Source organism: Rhinolophus ferrumequinum, chromosome 3 (genome assembly GCF_004115265.2).
Source record: "Rhinolophus ferrumequinum isolate MPI-CBG mRhiFer1 chromosome 3, mRhiFer1_v1.p, whole genome shotgun sequence".
In the NCBI taxonomy this organism is placed as follows: domain Eukaryota; kingdom Metazoa; phylum Chordata; class Mammalia; order Chiroptera; family Rhinolophidae; genus Rhinolophus; species Rhinolophus ferrumequinum.
In genome coordinates this window covers 10891162-10903605 of record NC_046286.1, presented here as the reverse complement: position 1 = coordinate 10903605, position 12444 = coordinate 10891162, and the positions used below count along the sequence as shown (strand labels likewise).

At 52.9% G+C, this 12444-nt stretch overlaps 1 pseudogene; it reads left to right on the top strand.

The window, feature by feature from the left end:
* Positions 1-1639: 1639 nt before the first annotated feature.
* On the top strand, positions 1640-10857 carry LOC117018891 (uncharacterized; annotated as a pseudogene).
* The last annotated feature ends 1587 nt before the right edge of the window (positions 10858-12444 follow it).

Sequence of the window (12444 nt, the reverse complement as noted above, 5' to 3'; positions counted from 1 at the left end):
GTCACGTTCTACTTTTAAGACCTTCGGACTCTTCTCTGTTTTCTCCTGGCGGACCGAGGGGTATATGGTCCTTAGGTGGTGGGTGCTGGCCCCAGGCAGATGCTTTGTCTGTGCCCCAATGTCAGGCGGGTCGCTGACATCAGGATGACCACCGTCCTTTTTGCCCAGGATGAGGGGCTCCTGGGCCCGGGCAGACCTGCATATGCTGCCCGTTGGTGGGGCCTGGTCCTACATGAACCATGGATGGTAAAGAAGAACACGGCACTGAGGAGGTGCTGCCCCGGCTGCTCCAGCACCTCGGGGCCTGGTGGCCTCTTTGGGACTCCAGGCCTCTGGGATATTTGCCTCCAAACCCTGGCCTCTCACTTCCCCTGTCCTCTTCTTACCCTTGTCCCCAGATCTCCAGGGGGAACCCAGATCCCAGCAGATCCAGGGCAGAGAGCTATAAGGCAGGCGAGGTTTCCAGACAGGCTGGGGCTGAGGCCGCCTTTTGTGGGTGACACAAACAAGCTCCCAGAATAACAGGCTGAGTGGAGTACACCTCTGAAGAGCTTCCTGTCTGACGGAGGGAAAGAACAAAGAAAACCAGGCTCCCAGGAATGTTTGGGATGTTCTTCACACTGCTCAGGTGGACCTGACCCCTCCTCCTGTGAGGCCAGCAAGCAAGCCTGAGGCTCAGGTCTCCCAGACGGCTGTAAAATGTGGTTTAAACTGAGTTGTGGACGCTCCGCCATGCCGCCCAGCCCCTCTGTCAGGGCTGATGGACTCCTCACCCAGTGCTGGGAGCAGTGAAGGTGGGAGGCCTCCTCTGAAGGGCAGACCCCCTGCCAGGGCAGCCCACCCCCCCGACTGTGACACAGGGGACTAAGGACCTGGTATCCCCTGCCACCTTGGTAAGTCCTGAAGGGCAGTCTGTCTTTAGAACACCTCAGACGGTGGCCTGAGCTTCCTGTTGGCCGAGGGCAGCCCACCTGCTCCTGCCGTCCTGCTTTCTGCCTTTGTCTTTCCCCCCAGCCTGGTCCCCAAGCGCTTTAAAAGCTCTGTGCTAATCTCTACCTCAGAGTTTGCTCCCCACAGACCCAAACCCAGCCTGCCACATTGCACGTTTACAGGGTTTTCTCTTCTCTTCGTTTTTTGTCTATTAACTATAAACAGCCTGCGACAATTATTTGTCTGTAGCTCATCTAATGACAAATTAGTTTTTAAATGTGTTTGATTAGTGTGGTCTTTCAACAAATGCTCATGGAGTGCTACTGGCAAGCTGGGAGCGGGGACACAGGGGTGACCTTGGGGCAGAGACTCCCTTTCTTCTCCTCCCGGTGTCTCCCCTCGTTCTGAACCTATCTCCTCCTCCCCCTCCCTTCTGGTGGTCCGCTTTGCTCTCTCCCACCCTTTCCAGGGACCTTCCCTGCACTTCCATTCCCTCCATCTCTTTTTCCTGTTCCCCTCCAGTCCCCACAGAACTTCGCAATTCCCAGGCAGGCCTGGGCAGGAAGCCTCTGTCCACTGGGGACCTCCCGAGGGTCCCCTAACTCTGTCACTCACCTGCAGCCCCTGCTTCTCTTGGGTAGGGAGGAGAAAGTTGAGGCTGGGAAGGAAGTAGTAAGATAGAGGTGAGAAAGAGGGAGGAGAAATCGGTTCTTATTTCACCATAGTTTCCTCCTGGGCTTTCACAGCTTTCCCCACCCCAGGGGGAGGGAAACAGCCTGATGGGGAAGGAACTGGGCACAAGAGGGCGCAGCAGTAGATACAGAGTGCCCTGGAGCCTCCATCCAGGCCCAGACACAGCACCTGCAGGCCAAGTCCTCTCCCTCCTCCCGGTTCCCCCGTGTCCCACCTTTGCCCTCCTCATCTCTTCTTCCCAGAGAGGCCGGGAGCCTGTCCAGCTCTGGCTCCCTCTTCTCAGGGGCTTCCCTGCTCCACCCAGCCCAGGGCCCGGGAGGCCACACACCTGCTGCCACTGTCCTGCTGGGGCTCCTGGCCTCAGGTGAGGGGCAGGGGAGGAGGGCAGAAGGAACAGGGCAAGAGGAGACGGGATGGCTAGGTGAGAGGGGCGTGAGCAGACTATGCAGAGGACAGGGCCAGGCGCAGGGTGGTGCTATGGCCAGAGGCCATCGCTGGGGCACATTCTGAGTGTAGACATGGAGAGGGGACTTCCTGAGGAGGGAGGCCCATTTCACAGGTCTGCAGTGGCAACCGGGGGCTCCCTGACTTGAGGGTTTATTCTCAGGCTCCTGGGAACAGCAGCTCGAGTTGCTGCATAAACTGGAGGGTGAGACAGTCTCCATGAGAGGCTGGTACCCGCTCTGGCAAGGTTTGAAGACAAAAGCCCGGTGCAGAAAATCATCAGCACGTCCTTGTACCACATTGGTCACCCACCCCAGGCTCCTGGCAGTGCCCAGGCGGCCTCCATACTGTGTCCACGATGACCTCAGATCGGGCTACTTCACCATCACCATGGCCGAGCTCAGGCTGAAGGGCTCGGGGTTCCATTGGTGTGGAACCTACGAAATGTTCTAGGGTCTCTGTTCTCAGAACCATCGGTCTGGTGGGATCTCAGGGTGAGTTCTTTCCCTTCTAATGTGTGCTTCTCAGACTCCCTGAATCACAAGATGTTAGAGCTGGAAAGGACCCTAAAAGTCCTTTCCTTCAGCCCCCTCAGAGCTGACAGCCAGGGCAGGGCCCCTTGCCGACGGTCACCAGCTGGTTAAGGGCAGAACCAGTACCAGAACTCGGGCCTGTTGGCCTCGGGTCTGTTCTTCCTTGCCCACCACACCCATCTGTCTGAACACTTTCGTCGCTGCTCACAGGACACTGTTCATTTGTAATGATCATCCAGCTTCCTCAAGTTTGAACAAGACGGGTTTATTGGTAATTTCCAGGGCATCCCTTCCCCTGACCTTAATCCCCGACCTTCTCTCAAACGGCTGTGCTGGAGATGGGTCACAGGTAACTGGGGCTCAAGAGATGTAGACAGACAGGAGACAGCCAGCGAGGGAGGCAGACGTGAGGCTTCGAGGGTGAGGCTGGGAGGTGTAGTGGCTGCGAGCTGAGGGGGCCTGCGTTCTCACCCTGGACTTGCCCCTACTACTTGAGAGACCTTAAATCTCAGAGTGGGGAGCTTGAGATTACGCCTAACCCTGAGGCCCCCAGTTATGCCTCCTGAAAACTTCAGCATTACAAAGCCCCTGCATTTCTCTGTGACCGTCAGGCGTTGAATGACACCTTCCCAGGCCCTCGCCCTGCTGCCATTCCTGCCCAGCGTTTCCTCAGTCGGATGCCCGGTGGACCCAGATCAGCTGCTCCGTCATTCACAAGCCTTGCTTCATTGCTTGCTCCATGTAGGGCTTGGGGCTGGGCTCTGGAAAGGGAATCCAAAACCTGAGCCCCCATCTTTGCTGGAGGAGCCCACAGTCCAGCCAAGAAGACAGACACATCAATAAAGGGTTATGATGCAAGGTGGTTGGAGACCCCTTGAAAGGAGGGACCAGGTTGCTGGAGAAGACCAGGGGTATGGATTCTCCTGGAGGGCTTCCCAGAGGAGGTGACACCACATGGGCCTGATGAGAAGAGCAGGAATTTATCGAGGGGAGACAATAAAGTTGGGAGTGGGGGGAGGGAGGCATTCCAGGTTGAAAGAGCATGACATGTTCAAGAACAAGGAAACAGAAAAGACTACAGAATATATCCAATATACAAGTGACAGTGTGATACCTAATCTAAAGCCGCTTGCCGTGTGGCACTTCACTGCGAAGGAAATCCAACACAACTCAGGGTAACACCTGCATTCATTGCAGGGCATGTGTTGCTTCTTAGAGTCTTCACCTGGTCCAGGGCCACGTGTGGGCTTCTCCTACCCAGGGCTGAGGGCTAAAAGTGGGGAGCCCTGGAGTGTGGGGCAAATACATGGGGGCTCCCCTCACTGTCGTCTTTTGCAGCTTTAACCCTGCCCACCACCAGGAGGACCACAGCCTGGACCTCTGCCACCAGCCCTGTCATTGACAGGTACTGTGTATCTCCCTCCCCTGTCCTCTTAGTTCTCCATTTCCTCCCACCCACTGCCGACCGTGCCAAATGCCTTCAACTACCACATTCCCACGGACACCTGGCTCTCAGGGGATGAAATGGGAGTCCGACAGTTTGATTCAGGTCACTTCACCTCTTTGAGCCCTAGTTTTCTCATCTGCAAAATGGGGCCAGTAACATTCCCACCTTACGTTAGGGTTTCTTACCTTTGGCGCTATTGACATTTTGAGCCAGATAATTCTGTGTCGTGAGGGGCTGTCCTGTGCGTTGTTGGATATTTACCAGCATCCCTGGCCTCACTCACTAGAGAGCAATAGCACAAACCTCCCGCAGACGCCCAGTTGTGGCGACCAAAAATGTCTCCACACACAAAGAGGAAAAACTGAGGGTTGCTAGATGGGCGGGGGGGGGGGCGGGTGAAGGGATTGAAGGGCAGTCGGTGACCACAGGATGGCCATGGGGTTTGAAAATTAATTTGGGGAACGTAATTTAGCGGTTACCAGAGGGTAAAGGGGTTGGGGGGTGGGGGATGAGGGTGAGGGGGATCAAATATACGGTGATGGAAGGAGAACTGACTCTGGGTGGTGAACACACAATGTAATTTATAGATGATGTGATATAGAATTGCACACCTGAAATCTATGTAATTTTAATAACAATTGTCACCCCAATAAATTTAAATAAAAAAAACCAAAAAGACATATGAAAAAAAAAAATGTCTCCACACAGTGCCAAGTTTGCCTCGGGGGACACAAAGCGCCCAGGGCCAGGCCCGCGAGCAGGGCTGCTTCTCTTTCCTCTTCCCCACTCCCAGCGCCTCTCCATCTTTCAGGGGAGCTATCCCAGAGTCACAGGGTCTAGAGACATGGCACACACTGTAGTCACTACAGCCCACAGCCTGAGTTTTTCCTCTGCCCTGCCTGATGGTTTCCAGTCCCCAGCCCCTGGGACTGGCCTCATAGCTGTTTCCCTTCCTGCCTATGTTCTCCCCTCTCTGTGTCACTGAGGGTGGTGGACCCTGGGCTCCTGCAAACCACTATTCCTTCTTCACGGCATTCCCCCAGAACTCAGTTGGTGCTGGACAGCGGGGATGTGTGGTGGTGTCCCTATAGCCGTGTGGTGGTGTCCCTATCACTGTTGCCCTGCCCCCGTGGCCTCTGACCTCCCAGACACCTGTCCTAGAAGGCTGCCATGTTGTAAGAAAGTCTACCTTTGTGTTCTTCCTTTGACTTACGACAGGACCTATTAAAACGTGTTTATTATGTGTAGAGTTGTTTGTCTGATGACACCAGTATTCTCTGACTGCTAACTGGATTGCACAGGGAAGGGATAATGGCAAGGAGCTGAGACCAAGACTGGTGAAAGGAAGGACGCAGGAGAGGTGAGCACGGATCCCAAAACTGGGGCCCAGAAGACCAGGTAAGAGACAGCAGCCAGAAAGGGGAAAGGAGCAAAGTCTAAAGACCTGAAGCTGAAGCTGAACAATATTGAATGTCAACTACAATTTTATATATATACACACACACATATATATTTACAAGAAGCGGAGTACAGCATTAGGAATAGAGACAGTGGAAATGTAATGGCTGTGTGTGATGTCAGATGTCAGAGGGGTAGTGGATTAGGGGAGGGGGGCTGTCACTGTGTGAGGGATATATTTATATATATAGTTAGACAAATGTCTAACTATTACATTATTTTGTGCACTTGAAACTAATAAAAAGATAAAAAAAATACAGACGTCGTCAGCATTCCCACCTCACTGAGAAGGAAACAAGCGCCGAGATGGAATAACATGGCAAAACCGCACGGCCTACGGGGCAGAGCCCGGGACCCTGGGGCTGCCTCCGGGCCAGCTCAGCAGGAGGGGAGCATCTGTCCTGACAACAGGCACGAGGGGGCGAGGGCGGGGGATGGTTTCGTGGCAGAAGGCTGGCTCTGACTTTCCTCACCTGGCCGCTCCTTATTCCAAAGCCCCCCAGGCCCCGGGAATAGCATCTCCAGCGTGACGGTGGCCCTGCTGCTGCGGATGCGCACCCCACTCGTGATCCCGTATCTCAGCAAAGCCCGAGGAAGAGCCAGGACAGGTACACCCGGCACTGGCTCTGAGCAGACCACCACGTGCTTAGCCACACTACGGCGCCGTCCAGCCACGGGGACAGGCTTATCATGCCCGTTGTACCAACAAAGAAATGGCAGCCGAGAGGTGAAGCAGCCAGGATTCCCTGGGCTCTGGACCCTCCCACTTTGCCAGAGCGGCAGGCAGGCTGCGCGGTGCCCAGGACAGACCAGTTCTCTTCCGAGGCTCAAGGTCAGCTGGGCCAAGACAATTTGACTCAGCGCCAATTTGCCTAAAACTGGGTATTCTAGTATCCATTTGGGATCCTATATTTCATCATCTTTTTATAGTTTTGGATTTTTTTTTTTTAAGATTTTATTGGGGAAGGGGAACAGGACTTTGTTGGGGAACAGTGTGTACTTCCAGGCCTTTTTTTTTTTCCAAGTCAAGTTGTTGTCCTTTCAGTCTTAGTTGTGGAGGGCGCAGCTCAGCTCTAGATCCAGTTGTCGTTACTAGTTGCAGGGGGCGCAGCCCACCATCCCTTGCTGGACTCGAGAAATTGAACTGACAACCTTGTGGTTGAGAGCCCACTGGCCCATGTGGGAATCGAACCGGCAGCCTTCGGAGTTAGGAGCACAGAGCTCCAACCTCCTGAGCCACCGGGCCGGCCCAGTTTTGGATTTTTTAAAACAAATTTATCTGAAGACTTTTCTGTTTACGGATATTGTTTTTTGATTGCTGCTGTCATGTTTAAATTTTGTCTTCCTGGAAGCACTTGAAGGACTTTTTAATCTTCCAAGTTCTAACTTTTTAGCATTACTCCTGTGGAAAATCTACAGCATTTTGTGTACGATTTATCAGATTAGTGCCTTTTGATGATTCTTACTTTGTTTTCTGTTGCTTGGCTTGTTCAGCACGTAGGTGCTGTGTGTTTATTAAGTATATCACCCAGTGATTTGTCTGTTGACAAGAGTGAAATATAGAAACAAGCCAGAATTATATTGGACCACATTGATTTTCATTTTTCAAGCTATAAAAATCCTCAAGTAGTAATGCATTGTAAAATTTCATATACATATTTTTCACACTGTGTAAAGTCAATTTAGTGGGTCACAATGGTATTTTTATAAAACAAAACAGAAAAACAAAATGTCAAAATTCCTTGCACATTGGAAGGATAATTTTTCATTGAACTTCTACTTTAGGAGAACATGTGTGTAATAAGAGTCATGTTTTTCATTGAGGTCCCCAGCCCCCCCAAATTTGAAACTTCATCAGCAAACACCAGGGGCGCCCCAAAAATGACATATAACTTCATCAGCAAACACCACGGGTGCCCCAAAAATGTATACACATGACTTGTATTCATCTTTTCCTCCCGGTATATATTGAGTATTACAATTTTAATACAGTTTTTTTCCTTTCTTAAAATATGTCTACATTGTTTTGGTACCCTCTGTAGGTTACACTTAGATGTGATATTTAAATTTGGAACTTTCAGCGGCCTGGAATTAAGTTTACTGGCGTGATGTGGCTCGGCCACAGGCAGCCACTGTGGTTTGCTCTCCAGCACTTCCAGCCACTCCCCATCCAATAATCTGTGCCGTCTGGGATCTCCCCACGCTGGATGGTGTTTCCTGAGCAAGCCCAGCCTCTCCCGCATCAGGGTCCTTCTGCCCAGCCAGGACCTCCAGCCCTCGTCCGAATTTCCATGGGAGTGTGGGGTAGGGAGAGGTTGCTCCTCCAGACCTCACTGTTTTCTTCACAGGAAAGGACCGATCCCACCACATCTGACATGTTCGCCCACGAGGACGAAACCGCTGTGTGTAAGAAGGAAGCACCCCTCACCAGGATAGAGGGAATCTCAGCTTTCCTGGGTAACTCTGTTGTCATTTATGTTGTTCTTTTTTAGCTTCCTGGCTTGTGTGTGCACACAGCTTCTAGTTACTTTGAACCTGGACTCACTCATGACTGCTGATGTCCCGAGTGCCTCACCTGTGTGTGTCCTTTCCCCCCTATTTCCCAATGCAAACCCCTTAGAGAGCGGGAGAAGCTGCCTGACCAAGCTGTTCACCTTCACCCCTGTGGTGAAGCTTTTCTGCTGACTTAGCTTGTGGATCGTGAACCAGCCTGTGGCCCGGCCACCATAGGTCCAATCAGCTGCGGAAAAGGGTATCGCGTAGTCCAAAAAGTGCTCCCTAGAGCGCTCTCTCATCAGGAGCTGGAGACAGGGCCGTTTCCCTTGGTCAGGGCTGTCTTATTAAAGATCTGACACTCTTGAAATCACAGAATTGGGAGGATCTAACGTCATCTGGTCCAACCCTCTGTAAGGCTGGAATCAAGTTTACAAAAGACATTCCGCTCTTCTAGCTCAATGCTACTCAAGCTGGAGTGTGCACAAAAGTCCCCTGGGCTCCACCCCCTGAGATTTTGCTTTAATAGACCTGGGATGGAGCCTAAGATTGTGCATTTTTAACAGGCTCCTGGGGGTGCTGGAGCTGCTGGCCTGTGGACTGTGCTCTGTGTAGCCTTCCTTACCCTGAAATGTGTTCGATGGTGGCGCCCTGGCCTGCAGCCATTTCTAGAGGCTCTGCAGGATCCATATCCTGTCCTACACCTTATCCCTGTCGCTGTCCTCTGCCCGGCTCTGGGCACCCAGGGGGCCACTGAGCACTCCCAGCTGGGATCTGACAATGGACTCTGTCTTCTTTGATTCCCAGGGCTCCGATCAGCAGATGGGCTCTGGCAAGGACACTGGGGACATCCACGATGCCGCACTTACCTGCCTGAACCACCTCAGCCCTGAGGACTCCTTCTACGTCAATACCCACCCCAACCCGAAGCCCATACCTGACCCATTTCTGGCTGTGGAATGTGCCAACATCACTAAAAACACACCCACCCCTCCAAGCCGGCTGCTCTGGAGGAAGAGCCCAGGATCTGACTGCAGAATTCACTGGGCCGTGAGGCACAGGGCTGCCCTCCCAGTGGTGGGGTGACTCAGTGTGGCAGAGCCAGTCCCAAGCCAGCAAGGGTCATCCCTTCCTGCAGAGGAGGTGAGGAAGGGGAGGAAAGGAAGGAACGTCCTTATCAACCCAGAAAGGAGCCCATCGAGTCTGAGGACTGCGATGGGCAGGCCATGGGGACCATAAAGGGGGTTTCGGGACACCTGGCCGCTCCCCTGTGCAGCGTCTGGAGGGAGTGCTAGTAGGACCGAGTCCAACTAGGTAGGGTTTGGGACCCAGAGCCTCCGAGCAGCCCAATCTTCGCCTCCCTCTCTGACCCTCCCTTCCTGACCCGGGACTATGACATCCTGACAGATTGTGCAAGTTCTTCTGTTGGTGACTGTCTCCATAGACGGGAGCTGTGTCTATTCACTGGCCTCTCAGGGCCTCTAAGCCAGGCTGAAAGCTCTGTTTCCCCCCTCAGCACCTCCTCTCCTTCTCGGCCTCCTGATTCTAACCTCTTCTCATCAATAACCCTGCCAGGATGTGGGCAGTGCCAGCCGCTCAGGGGTCTCCCCTAATCCTTGGATTTGACAGGCATAGCAGGGCGAGGGAGCTCCCTTCCCCTGGTGGCCACGCAGCTTAGGCTCCTCCATATGCCACGGAAACCACTTTCCCTCTGCTAACTGTGTCTCAGCAAACAGAGCGGGTGAGGGAGGCCTCCTACTTCACTGAGGTCCCTTTCACATGGCCCTTCTGGAGACAGGGCCCCTTTTTTATTATGTGCCCCCCAAGGGAGTGGCTCTGAACTCGGAACTCCAGGCCATGTGGGCAGAAGGGTTACATCCTGCCACGTCATGGGGAAGATAGCTTGGCATTGCCGAGTCATCACTTCTCAAGGAAGCCGTTAAAGGTCATCAAATCCAGCTGCCAGTGGGAGGCCAGAACCTCTTCTGTGAAATTCCAGTGAGTTATGCCGTCTCTGCATCAGTCTATCTGAGGACTGGGAACTCGCTGCCTCCTGCTCAGGCCTCTTGTTTGTGAATGTTCCTGTGAGTTGATACTTGGCTTGCCTTCAGTCACAATGGGACATCCGTCTTGCCCACAGGATGGGACTTGAGGGTTGGGCTGTGTGATGGCCAGAAAGGGAGAAAGGGGTTGGAGAGGAGAAGGGGAGGCGGTTTGAGGCCTGGCAGGCTGGTGTGGGAGGGAGGAGGAGGTCTTTTCTCTGGAGGAAGGTGGGCTAAGTGCCTGCCACTTGTGACATCTCTGCGGCCATCATGTGCCTCCCAGGTTCCCAGCGTTGAGGATGTGGTTCTGTCCCAGTCTGTGGCTCCCTGGGGGCACGATCATGCAGACCCATAGGACCAGGTCCTGGGGTTGAGGGAGGCGGGAGCAAGGAGGGAGCAGGATGCTCTGAGCATCTCCTTGGCCTCTCAGGCCTCTGTCCTGCCCTCCCTGCCTCAGGCCTGCCGCCCAGATCCGACTGCTACAGGCGGGGCAGCTGCTGCACCCTGAGCTCCCACGTGATGGGACCTTGTTCTGAGAAAGGCATTGGCATTGACAGATGGCCTCATTTGATCGCTGGTCCTTTGACAGTTCCAGACTCTAGGCGGTGCCTCTACTTTTGGTCTGTATTTCCGTCTAGTACCCACGGAGGAAGCTCCTCTTCACCAGGGTCTCCCCGACTTGGGTTTGCTGCCTGCATTGCTCTGGCTGCAGCAACAAGAGCCATCCCAGGGGTCAGGCTCCTCATGAAGTGTCAAAACCCAAAGGTTGGACTTAGACTAGAGCTCCTGGAGTTATATTCATTAGATAAGTACTTATGGATGCCTGCTGACTGCCAGGCACGTCTCACGGTTGGGGATACAGAGATTAATTCTAGTAAGCCAGCATTTATGGAGTGCTTCTTCTGGGCTATGCCTCTGCGTGCATTAGTGGCTCAAGCATCCCGATAAAGGAAGTGCTTTCTCCCATTTTACAGATGGAGAAATTGAGGCACAGAGAGGTTAGATGATTTCCCAAAGTTATACATCTAGTAAACGGTGGATCTTAGATCCTGACATTTTAACCACAATGATTGTAGGTCTCTGTTCCTGTAAGGATCTTATTGGTGTATGTATGTGTGGGTGTACACACATGTACACAATGGATAGATGTGTGAAAAAATAATGACAATACAAAGCAATCATGGCTACAGCTTGAGGAATGCTAAAGGTGCCAGGGGAGGATAGGGTGAGGGGCATGACTATTTCTGATAGAAACCTCCAGAAGCTGACAGAAGACAGTAGGAGTGTGGCTCCCTTGGCTGGAGAGACAAGGGGAGAGATTCCCAATTAACCAGTGGCCCCAGATAAGTCCCTATGCTTGTGTCTCAGCCCTAGGATGCGTCAGGTTCAGTGCCTGGATCCCTGCCTCTCAGCTCCTGGGTTCTTGGCCAGATCTTCCCTTTGGACCTGCCATCTTGCATCACTCCATTGGTCCTAATAGCTGCTGCCTGACTGCCTGATGTCTGCCTGCCTGCATCCTAATTCAATCCCAGTACATGCACACGTATGCATGTACACACACACACACACACACACACACACACACACACACTCACACTCACTTCCCAGGAGATGTCCTGCCCTGAAAAGAGGAGTCATTGGCCCTGGACAGGATCTGAGATCCTCAACTTAGAAAATATGAGATGGTAAAAATGGGGGAATGGCCTCAGCTGGAAGTGCCAGAGACTGACAGTACAAATACAAAAAGAGAGAGGTGGAAGAAGGTCAAGTCTGCAGGGGATCAGAGGTGAGAGAGAGGTTGGGATTTGAAGGCAGGGGATTGGATCGAGGAAGGTGAGATCAAGTAAAAGCTGGATAAGACCAAAGAGGGAAGTCTTAAGTGGCTGCTCATCAGAAAATGACACTTACGGGCTCTGAGGTTTGAGTTTGATAGCCAGGAGCCAGTGGACACCACCAATTAGTCTCTCAGGCCCAGTTCTCAGGCAGGGCTGGGCAGGGGATTTCTCCGGTTGGGCTGGTGGTGTGTCCTGATAGTTCTGAGTTGTCCCAGCTTTGAGAGGCCTGTTCTCATGCCAGCTGTTCCAGTTGCACTCTTCCCCAACCCCACTTCCCAAGTCCAAAGCAGGCTTGGGTGCTGACCATGGTCCTGACCAGACTCTGCTGCTTCTCTAGCTGCTCAGGTTGGCTAGACTGGGGATGAGAGGATAACAGAGGATCTGAAAAAGAGTGAAGATGCTCGCATATGGTGGACTTGATTTATTCCTAGGGAAGAAGGAGGGGGGTGGATAGACGTTTGTGTTTGAGGAGGGTAATCATTTGGAACAGCTGCTAGTCAACGTCATATCCAGGCACGCTGGGCCCCCCAGAGACCTGAGTCTCTAGCACTGCGACTGGCACATGCGTG